Genomic DNA, 12,061 nt, shown 5'->3' with positions numbered 1-12,061 from the left:
ACAGTTCTGCAGAGAGTAACTACTCCGAAAAAAAGTCCCCCAGTGGATGTCGGCCCTATGACTAACGCCCTCCCCGCCACCCCTGAGCCTTTAGACTTTATTATCTAGAACAGACACCGGTAGCTATTACCTCTTTAACCCAGGCATCAGGAACGCAAACTCAGAGGCGTTCCATCAAACTTAGATGCCCATTGTGGCGGGCTAGGAGCCCGGGAGTTCTTGAGCACATCCCTTCATCTGTTCTGCAAGCTCAGCCCCCACAGTGTGCCCATGTGAACTCCGCTCTAGGCTGGCCCACTCTGCTCTGCGCTGCTCCCCCATTAGCAACAGAAGCCACAGCTAATTGGTTTCTAGGCCACCAGTTCTTCACATTCATCACCCAGGCCCCTCAAGAGGCTCCAGCCTGCCACACCGTGGACTTGTCTGGACCCAGACGGAGACTTTGCCCCCCTCCCTTATTTGACAACCGCTGTTAATTGGAAAATTACTTCTAAATTCATCTTTCGAAAACAACTAAAGTCCAGACTAATTGCTGAAGGGCAGTTTTGTAGACAGTGTCCTGACTAATTGCTGGCAAGAAGCCAGAGACAATTCCTAGGAAGGAAGCAGCCCTGCTAGAAGGTTCTAGAATGGATCAAAGGTGTATGGGAGAACATTAGCAACAGAGGTCAGTGACCTCTACCTTCGTGTCTGCCCACAGAGGCTTTGGAACACGCAGTATCGTACAGACCACCAGCCAATGCCTGGGAGGCTGCGCTAGACACCAAGTGTGTTGCTGCGTGGTTGCAGGATACTCCTGGGGTCCTTAGTCTGCTCCATCGATGGATGTCAGTCAGGCTGGGCAGGGTGGGGGCGAGAAGATGACTGGGCCATGTCCTCTTGAGTCTGCATCCCCAGGGAAGCTAAGAAGTCAGGCCAAAGAGGCACATAGCACAGATGTAGCAGAGGTCCTGACATGGGTGGTCAGGTGTCCCTGGCCACCCTCTGAGGGAAGGTTAGTTCCAGAACTGAGCAAGGAAAGGGGCTGGAGCTGCAGCGGCAGAGGGATAACCCCAAGACCCATCAGCTGCAGGACAGACAACGGGAAAGGGAGACTTGACATCTGACCTCCTCACAGGTCAGATTTGCAAATCCAACATGCAAAGAATGACTTTCTTCACATCAGCCTTGGCTGTGTCAAACAGTGAAGACCAGCTGACCCTGAACCCACCACACAACCGAGGCTGGCAGCAAAGTTTCCCTCAGAAAATTTTAAAAATGTGTGTGTGTGTGTCTGTGTATGTTTCTGTGTGTGTGTGTCTGTCTGTGTGTGTCTATGTGAGACCGTGTGTGTGTCTCTATGTGTGTCTCTATGTGTGTCTCTGTGTGTGTCTGTGTTTCTGTGTATGTGTCTGTATGTATGTGTCTCTGTGTGTGTGTGTGTGTACACACAAGTGCAGATGCTTGCAGAGTCCAGAAGAGGGCATCAGATCCCCTGGTACAGGACTTGTATGGATCCTCAGATCTTCTGCAAGAGCAGCGCGTACTCTTAGACATCTCTTCTGCCCAAAGAAGTTTCTAAAATGCCCCCGTGGCTTACATTCCTCCAGTGTCTTCCTGAAAAAACCAAGGTCTTTCCTAAGGTTCATGTCCAGCTGCAGGAGCTAGGTCTTGTGTCTTCTTCAACTCCCTCAGGCTCTAACTATCGGAAGGTGGCAGGGGACCCTCAAGCAGCCCGGGCAGACATGGGAGGGAGGTTTTCAGGGTTCCTTAAACAGGATTTAGAGATAGCTAAGGAAAAGAGAAGTGGTTATCCAAAGAGTAAAGATATCTCTCTCTTCCTAACTCCCACCACACACACACACACACACACGTCTGTCCTTGCGTACTGGAGAATGGCTACAATCGGTTGTGATTATAATATTACAATTATTATAAGAGAATTATAATATAATGTTATATTCATAATAGAATAGAATATTTCTCGTGAGAGGCTGAGAAGATAATTCAGTAGAAAAAAATGCTTGCCATACAAGTGGGAGACCCTGAGTTCAAACCCACAACCACTTTTTTTGTTTATTTGTTTGTTTTTTGTTTTTCAAGACAAGGTTTCTCTGTAGCTTTGGTGCCTGTCCTGGAACTAGCTCTTGTAGACCAGGCTGGCCTTGAACTCACAGAGATCCGCCTGCCTTTGCCTCCTGAGTGCTGAGAGTAAAGGCGTGCGCCACCACTGCCCGGCCCCACAGCCACATTTAAAAAGCCAGGCATGGTGGTATCCTTGCAATCCCAGCACAGAGTAGGTAGACAAGCGGATCCCTAGGGTTCTGTGGTTTCTCCAGCCTAGACTACTTCCAAGCCAGCAGGAGTCTTATGTGGAGACTCAGGACATCCTGACCGTGATCTGTCCTACACACACACACACACACACACACACACACACACACACACACACACACGCCCCTCAGAGGAACATAGTCTACCGTCTAGTCCATGGAACCGAAATTTCCAGAGGCTGTGTTGCTGTTCCTGTCCCCAAATTTGCTCTGCTGGGAGTGGGCAGTTAGTGGCACACACCCTGGGTCCTTCAAGTCAGAGCCGACCAAGGTGGGCTGGAATCACAAAGACCAGCCCATTTCAGAAAGTGGACAGGAGAGGCCTGGGTGTTGAGAGCACCACACACTGTCCTGCACTCGGACGCAGCTCTGAGATCACGCGGGGTTGTGTCCAGGTCATGGCATGTGCTACCCAGACTCCAGACCTTGACCATGCTATGCCCATCCTATACCCCCAGGGGGTAAACCAAGGAAGCAGAACCCAGCATCCACCTGATAGGCTGCAGAGCCCTGCACAGTGTTAATCATTACGGTTTCCAGAACGCTCCCTTGGGAAAAGCAACAATTTAATGAATGACTGAAGTTCTTCCAAGTCCCACCACTCGACAGCTTCCAGCTCTTCTTGTTCTGAGACCTAAAAAGAAAAAAACCGAGGGTCACTGGGCAACTATCCAGAATGGAGGTCACCCACCGGCTCACACCAGATCTGCTCCACACCTCTTTTGCTTGGTAGGCAAAAATAAAAAAGACATTGTTTGAAATTTTTGCCAGCTTTCAACTGGAGTGACTTGTGTACCCAGAAAGCACCTAAAGAACGCCTCTCCTGCTGCCATCTACTGAACCCGAGAACAAGGGTTGCCCTGAGGAAGACCCTGTCCCTCTCCAATCAAAGGCAATGGCTTAGCTGGTCCCTCTAGGAAAGCTAATTGAAACCTTTACCTTAGATTTAGAAATACACCATTTATCCACGGGGCAGACTCCTTGTGGTGCCACATTTAACCAAGCAATGCACCTGAGGACTAAGGCCCCCCCTTGTCTGCAACAAAAAGGGGATCAGACCAGCGGGAGCCCAGAGCTCCTCTACCTGTATGAGTGGGCTTCTCTACAGACACCTTGGGCTCCCGCCTTGAAATGACATCTCAGACAATGTCTGTGCCTCCTGCAGAAACGTGGCCCCAGTGACTGTGTGGAGTGGAAGGACTTTGGAGCAAGTCTTCTCAGGATTAAACTCAGCGCTGTCTCCAGCAGCACCGGCAGACGCCGGAGTTAAGAGTACAGGTGCCCCAGGCCCTCAAGTCCTGATAAGATAGGTGCAGGCCTCCCTGGGAGTCTGTGGAGACACCCAGTGTTCTTCCTCAGATCCCAGTCCGGTCCTGGGAGGATCAGCTTCTTGTGTCCTTCACTGGGCTGAGGAGGGCAGAGGGGGTGAGCGGTGCAGGGCAGCGTAAGGCGCGCTTTGGGGGACTGTTCTGAATTCTGAAGCGCGTGTGTACATGCACAAACCTCCAGCACTCCCCCAAGCCTGTGTGTTGGAAGTCAACCAGAGCAGAGAGAGAGGGAGAGAGAATGGTAAGTTCCTCTACTCCTCTTTGTCTTTTGAAACAGGGCCTCCTGAAGCCCAGACTGGCCCGGGACTCACTATGTACCAGAGGAAAACCTTGAACTTCAGATCCTCTTGTCTCCTCCTCCTGAGTGCTGGGATTGCAGGTGTGTGCTACCACATCTGGCTTGCACAGTGCTAGCAATGATAGCCAGGGATTTGTGCAAGCTAAGCAAATATTTTAGTAACTGAGCCATTTCCCCAAGTCCACCTCCTCTCTAACACATAGCGGTACAGCTGTACAGAATCTTGATTAGGGTCTCCTCCCGCCTGCCAGGAGCTTCTGGGGCATTTCCTGAATTGGGACAGTCACACTGTCAGGAAAAGGGTAGAGGCGAGCTGCAGGGAGCCACTTTTCTCCTTGAGAGGCATTGTCAGGCTCAACCAATGCATAGCTAGTTCCATGGCCTCTTCACCTCTCCCAACCCCGTGGGCTTCCAGCTTCCTGGCTACCGTCTGCACGTTCCTTCTTTTCTTCCCAACTTCCTGGCAAGGGTCTTGAAGGAGCTCTAGTCAGCCCAAGCATGACAAACATGGTTCTGGCAGGCCTTGCCCTTCCCCCCATTCCCTCTGCCTTGCTAAAAGCAGTTGGATTCATTCCTAAAGCCAGCCACCAAGGCCTATTTTCTTATTTAGCCACTTCTTCCTCCTGAGACTGACAACCAAGGCCCAGCTATCAAAGTATTGAAGTCCAGCAATCAAAAGCCCCCTAACAAGTCCAGTTAAAATTAAACACCCTCATCCTAACAAGGAGTTTGCTCCTTTGCCTTTATAAACTGCTGTTTGCCTATGGGCCACCTCTGTCTTCTCACTATCCAGGGACAGACTTCTGTCATTGTCCCCCAACCGACAAATACCTCTCTCCCCTCTCCCTTGTTCCTTTCCCCTTCTTCCTCTTCCTCTGTCTCCTGTCTTTGTCTTTTATCCCCTGCTCTCTGTCCCTCTGGGGAAACTAAATCTATTTTGTGCCGAGAATTTGGTCTTGGGGGTCTTGAGCCGATACTGGTTCCTTTAGGTCTCATAAGCGGAAGCAGACAAAAGACTATTTGCTGTCAGAGAGAATATCGTCCCACAACCCCTTTTCCACCTGAATGTGTCCTATGCAAGAGGTCAGTTCTCTTCCTCCTTCCCAGACTGGACCTTGGGATTCTCCTCTACAACTGACTTTGGAACTCATGCCTATAAAAAGCCAAGGGTGCTTTCAAGAGTTAGATGATGGCTCAGTGGTTAAGAATACTGGCTGCTCTTCCAAAGGATCTGGGTTCGATTCCCAGGGCCCACATGACTGCTTATAACTATTTCCATGGGCTCCCCTACCCTCTTCTGGCCTCCCTGGGCAGGCACACACATGTACACAGACACATGTGCAGGCATCCATGAGATCCCCTGGCCTCTTTTGGCCTCCCTGGGCGGGCACACACATGTACACAGACACATGTGCAGGCATCCGTGAGATCCCCTGGCCTCTTCTGGCCTCCCTGGGCAGGCACACACATGTACACAGACACATGTGCAGGCATCCATGAGATCCCCTGGCCTCTTCTGGCCTCCCTGGGCAGGCACACATATGTACACAGACACATGTGCAGGCATCCATGAGATCCCCTGGCCTCTTCTGGCCTCCCTGGACAGGCACACACACGGTACACAGACACATGTGCAGGAAAAACACTCAATCACATTTTTAAAAAGTTGATTTTTTTTTTAAGGCAGAAGGAACTTTCAGCAGGAGAGGTGTGCCAGGGACATGCTGGCAGCTTCTCTCTGGGAACCGGATTTCACACTGTTTGATTATGGTATACAGTCTTGTAACTTTTACAAGTCTGGCAGTTAAGATGCATATTACATTCAACTAATATAATATGCCCGACTAAGAGCACAGATAAGCCAGACCACCAGAGAGTCCTGGTAAATACCAGGCCTGAGAGCCAGGCTAAGCTGGTGGAGGAGTTCACTGGTAGAGAGCACTAATGTACTATATGCAAAGACCCAGACTTGATCCTCAGTACTGAGGGGCTGGGGCTGGAAAAGCCACTCAGGACCAGGCTAAATGATTGCAGAGGGCTATGTCGCCGAGCTGGGTGGCCATCTGTAATCCTAGCCTGAAAGAGGCTAGGGCAGAAAGGTTTGAGGTAGAGAGCAGACCGGACTCCAAAGCAAGGTCCTGTCTCAAAACAAAACAAAACGAAATGAAAAAGGCGACTGCGTCACGCATGCCCGGGCTAGCTCTCCCAGCAAGCATCTGAGGGGCCAGTGCCTGTGCAGCAGTGGCAAACCATGTCACCCAGATGTTACTGCCAGCACAGCAGGAACATTCTACTTTTTTTGAAAATGCTGCTTGTTGTCCCTGAAGCACTGAAGCTACCCACAACAGAACAGGGGTTTCAACTTGACTTCAAGGGTGTTTTGAGACGGCCTTGGAAGGAGACAGGTGGTCAGAGAAGAGCCAGTCTTGATACTTTGGGGACCAGACCTTGCCATGGTAGAAGGAAAATCTGGTTCAGGACAGCAGGCCTGAGGGCTGCAGGAGAAACAAGGGGCCACGTGGAAGAGCAGGGCTGACCATGTGGACAATCATGGACTCCAAAGGGAGAAGGGAGCTCCTTCAGCTCCCATGAGTCCTGAAGACCGCTAGGGGGCTCTGCCTAGGGCATGACCAGAAGGTATGGCATGGTGCTGGCCAGATCCAGGCAGGAGCTGAGGAGTTAGGATTAGGGCCTCAGACTCAGAGATTTTTGTGAGGTCAGTCCATTTGCTGCTGTAAGAGAAGGAAGAGTCTCTAAGGTGTTTTCCAGCAGCTTCTAGAAGCATCTACAAGGATCTTCACCAACTACAGTAGAAGCAGGAAGAAGGCAGGATTTCGGGTGGGGTGGGGTGGGGTGGGGTGGGAAGAGCTCTGATCTGGACAGGTTTGTACATTAGAGGACTTGAACAATTCAAGGGGGTTAGGAGTTCCAAAGGAAGCCACTAACATGGTTCACTGAAAGTACCGAGGTGCCGAGATACCCAAGGGAAATGCTGTGGAGGCTAATCCAAGGAACAAACCACAGGCCTGGTGCTGGGAGGCTGGGAAGGAAAGCAGAAAGTGGGTGGTAGACTGAGATAGCCCCTAGGAGAGAACTAGAGGCATCAGGAGTAGGTGGCAGACTGAGATAGCCCCATGGAGAGAACCAGGGGCATCAAAGCAGGTGGGAGACTGAGATAGCCCCATGGAGAGAACCAGGACATCAAGAGCAGGTGGGAGACTGAGATAGCTCCATGGAGAGAACCAGGCGCATCAAAGCAGGTGGGAGACTGAGATAGCCCCATGGAGAGAACCAGAGGCATCAAGAGCAGGTGGGAGACTGAGATAGCCCCATGGAGAGAACCAGGGGCATCAAAGCAGGTGGGAGACTGAGATAGCCCCATGGAGAGAACCAGGACATCAAGAGCAGGTGGGAGACTGAGATAGCTCCATGGAGAGAACCAGGCGCATCAAAGCAGGTGGGAGACTGAGATAGCCCCATGGAGAGAACCAGAGGCATCAAGAGCAGGTGGGAGACTGAGATAGCCCCATGGAGAGAACCAGGGGCATCAAAGCAGGTGGGAGACTGAGATAGCCCCATGGAGAGAACCAGGGCATCAAGAGCAGGTGGGAGACTGAGATAGCCCCATGGAGAGAACCAGGGCACCAGGAGCAGGTGGGAGACTAAGATAACCCCATGGAGAAGACCAGGGATATCTGGCTTTCAGATACAAGTTGTATATGTGTCTTCCTGCTCAGATTGGGTGCTCTGGGGGGCACACACATGCCCTCTCCCAGATCTGGACATCAGCATTATAGAGTGGTGAGCAAGGCCGCAGCCTTTCTCCAGGTTTTGGGGGCACTCCCTTCCTTTGCCTCTGTAAAAAGTAGTTTCTGGAGTCCTCCTTTTCCTTGCTCCCAGCCTATCCCTCTATCCCCAAAGCCCAGAGCACATTACCCTTGAATCTCTTTCTCCATTTTCTTGGCTATATCTCCTTCTGACCATGACCACATACCCCCACACCCCCACACCCTCATCCCCTCTCCCTCATAAGGTCTTCCCAATGGCATCAGATCAATTCAGGATAGTTTCATCTCAATGTCCTGACAGCACACCCCAGTCTATGTGAAGAAGAATGGGGACTCCCTCAGCATTCAACATGAGACCCTTGAGTACCCCATTACTGGAGCTGTCTACCAGGAATGGTCTGGAGACCCCTTTTTAAGCTGCTTGTCATTGGAGTCCATCAAACTAAAGGTTAACAAAACTTTCTCTCATTTACTAGCTGTTTCTCCAACTGTCAGCAGGATAACAGAGCCTTTACCAATAAAGTTCTGGAGTGTTCTGGAATCCAAGGACACTTTTATATAACAGTCCCTTTCATGCCCCGCCTCCGTGACTCATGATCTTTCAGGTTCTGAGGATCCTTTGCCTCGCTTGTCCCCAAACTCCCCATGAGCAGCCAAGTCCAAGGCAGGGCTGAGCGGCTCGTGAAGTCAGTACATTCCATGTTCATGCCAAAGTTCAAAGTATAACGATGGGTATATAAACAAAACTTGCCCAACAGGCCACTGACACGTGTCCACACACACTCCCGGGCCACCTATTGGCTGAAATCGGACAGACCGCGGGAACATTTTGAACAAAAGCTATTTACTTTATGGTATAAACTATCTTCAAAACTTAGGAGGACCAAATTTTCCATGGAAATGTAAATTAAAAAATAATTTACACACCTATGGCTAATCCAGCTTCAGAGCAACAAGAAGAGGATATAGAAGTGACTAACCATGCAGAACAAAATCAGGGCGTTTGATCCGCAGTTCACATGGGTGATAAAGTGGAAGTCAGTGTTCCAGCTCCTTCTATAGACACCAGCAGGCGAGGAAGGCTGCATGGTGACGAAGGCTGCATGCACAGTCTAGGCAGCACAAGCAAACTCCAGCCCAGATAGCTCCTTGTACGCTACATTCTTTCTACCTGGTATATTTCCCAAGTACATCTTGGGAAATGGCACACACAGGTCCAGGTTGGAAATGCTAGAAACTAGAGCTCAAGTCATAGGAGACTCTGGATACCCACTTTCCAATGATAAAAGTCCTTAAAGCACACACCCCAGGGTCATTACAAACACCTAGAGTTGGACAAAGTCAAAAGTACTGGAAAGTTTCAACAGTGTATAGCAATAAGAATATACCCAGCATGACATCCTGTAAGCTCGTAGGATGTGCAGATCACACGCAAAGCATGTATTCTCTTCGTGCACGTTAGCAAGGCGGCAAAGCTAGAGAGCTGACCCTAGAGCCAAGCTTCTCCACAAACAACCGTCAGGCCCGGTCAGTAAAAGCAACAGAGATCAGCTGGTGGTGGTGGCGGCACACGTCTTTAACCCCAGCACTCAGGAGGCAGAAGCAGGAGAATCTCTGTGAGTTCGAGGCCAACCTGGTCTACGAGAGCAAGTTCAGGACAGGCTCCAAAGCTACAGAGAAGCCCTATCGTGAGAAACCAAAAAAAAAAAAAAAAGCAACAGAGATCCCTGCCCACCTATAGCTTTCCACCCATCCCACACCATAAATGGGACCATGCACACATGCATACACATGGTTATCACATGCAAATACACATTTGCATATCAAATGCAAAAACACCCTTGAATTATCACGTGCAGGTATACATTTGCATACCATGTGCACCTGCATTTGCATATTGCCTGTATATTTTTCACATCATAATTACATTGCATACTAAAATGAGAGTGTTAAATAGATAATGTTTAGACATTAAAAAATATTTTTATATAATAGTCTTGGCAGTAAGAAACAAGGAAACATTACCCAGTGTTTAAGACAAAGACACTGCAGTGTCTAAGGAAGGCAGAACGGCGGAACGGGGTGGGTGGGAAGGGAAGTATGATTACAAACGGGGGTTACCATCTCACTGTGCTAAGCTGCATTCTGAGTTCTCAAGCCCTCCAGCAGGAAACCAGCACAGCTTCAAGAGGGAGGGCTCGCCACCAGCTCCTCCCTTGGGGCCTCTCTCCAGCTTCTCCCCAGGCTGACTTCCTCCTTTGGTGAAACTCCCTCCTTCTCTGCTCCTCCAAGTCTACCTCAGTTTCCCCTCCCATGCCCCTCCTTTCCCCAGCCTCTGTCTCACTCACAGACCCATGTCATCTGCACTTGAGCTAGACACACTGGAACGAGTGGGTAATTTCAGCAATCAAGAAGTAGAGGAGGGAGGATCAGTTATCCTCAAGTATATGGCCCATCTGGGCTACACGAAACCTTATCTCAAAAAGGGGGAGGGATGGAGAAGTGGCTCTGTGGCTAGAACAGTTATTGCAGAGGACCCAGGGTCAGTTTTCAGCACACATAGCAGTTCATAACCATAACTCCAGTCCCAGGGGTTCTGAAGGCCTCCTCTGACCTCCTCAGGCACACACAGGTACATGTACATACATGCAGACAACACACACACACACACAAATAAATAAAATAAATCCTTTTAAAAAACCAGAAAGAACTGTGGCACCCGTGGCAGTGGGGGCAGGGCTGTCCCTGGTGCTTTGGCTGGCTCTTGGGAACCCATTCCTCATGCTGGATCGCCTTGCCCAGCCTGAGTACAGGGGGAGGTGCTTGGTCTCATGGGCGACTTGATATGTCATGTTTTGCCGATGCCCATGGGAGGCCTGCCCCCTTCTCAGCAAATACAGAGGCAGGATGGACTGAGGTGGAAGGAAAGGAGGGGGGAGAGAGGAGGAGGAGAGGAGGAAGAGGAGGAGGAGAGGAGGGAGAGGAGGTTGTAGTCAGGATGCAAAATTAATTAATTAATTTTTAAAAAGTAGGAAAAAAGCAAGAAGAGAAAAAAAAAGATGTTGTCTCTTCACTGTGTAGGTTCCAGGGATCACACTTCCGTCAGCAGGCTTGGTGCCAAGCACCTTTACCTGCTGGGCCATTTTGCTGCCCCTGGAGCCATTTAGAAGATTGGAAGACAAGGGAGGCCAGGTGGTAAACTCTGGCCTTAATCCTAGCACCAGGAAATTGAAACAGGAAATAGAGAATTCAAGCTAACCTTGGCGACATAGAAAGAACCTGTTGCAAAACAAACAAAACAGCTTCTGGCATAACTCAGTGGTCGTTTGCTTAGCCTGGACTGGTACCTGGACTGGTACCTGGGTTTCCAGAGAACTTCAAAAATGTGAGTTTTCTGGAACCAAGGAGACTGAAGCAGGATTGGCACCTCAGGCCAGCCTGAGCTACATGAGAGTGTCTCAAAACAAGAAGACAAAGAGAAAACCCCCAAGTGAACCACAGAGAGAAAGGGAGAGGCTGCTGCAGGCCCTTCCTCCACTGGGAGAGCCTGTCTCTAAATAAATAAATAAAAATGCAAAAAATCTTGAGGATATTTTTAATGAATTTTTGTTTTGTTTTGTTTTTCGAGACAGGGTTTCTCTGTAGCTTTGGAACCTGTCCTGGAATTAGTTCTTGTAGACCAGGCTGGCCTCGAACTCACAGAGATCCACCTGCCTCTGCCTCCCGAGTGCTGGGATTAAAGGCTTGTGCCACTACGGGCTAGGTGAGGATATTTTTTTAAAAAATAGAAAGAATGAAAAGAAAAAAATAGTTCAGTCTGGACTACATAGTGAGTTCCAGGCTTGCTAACCCGGGCTACCATCTCAATAAAACAAAAGAGAGAAAGAGGTGCGGGGGAGAGGGGGGGCGTTTAATTGGTTTTTAGAATTTTCCAACATCAATCTTTAACACATATCCTGAGAAAATCCCTTAGTTGCAAAATTCCCCACAAAGATACTGGATAGGTGGTTATTGTTCAAGCAGAAAAAAAGTCATTTAAGTGATTTGCTTAAAGTTATCATAGCGGCGGGAGGTTAAGAGCACTGGCCGCTCTTCCAGACGTCCTGAGTTCCATTCCCAGCAACCACATGGTGACTCACAACCATCTGTAATGAGATCTGGCTTGCAGGAATACATGCAGACAGAACTGTATACATAATAAATAAAAAGAAATCTTTTTAAAAATAAAAGTTATTATAGTACAGTTTCCACAGGGACCTCCGAATATTTATCTTACCAGCCCAATCCCAGCACTTGAGCAAGCATGCGCACACGCACACACGCCTGCCCGCACTC

Source organism: Microtus pennsylvanicus, chromosome 2 (genome assembly GCF_037038515.1).
Source record: "Microtus pennsylvanicus isolate mMicPen1 chromosome 2, mMicPen1.hap1, whole genome shotgun sequence".
Classification (NCBI taxonomy): domain Eukaryota; kingdom Metazoa; phylum Chordata; class Mammalia; order Rodentia; family Cricetidae; genus Microtus; species Microtus pennsylvanicus.
Note: the sequence above shows the minus strand (reverse complement) of the source record.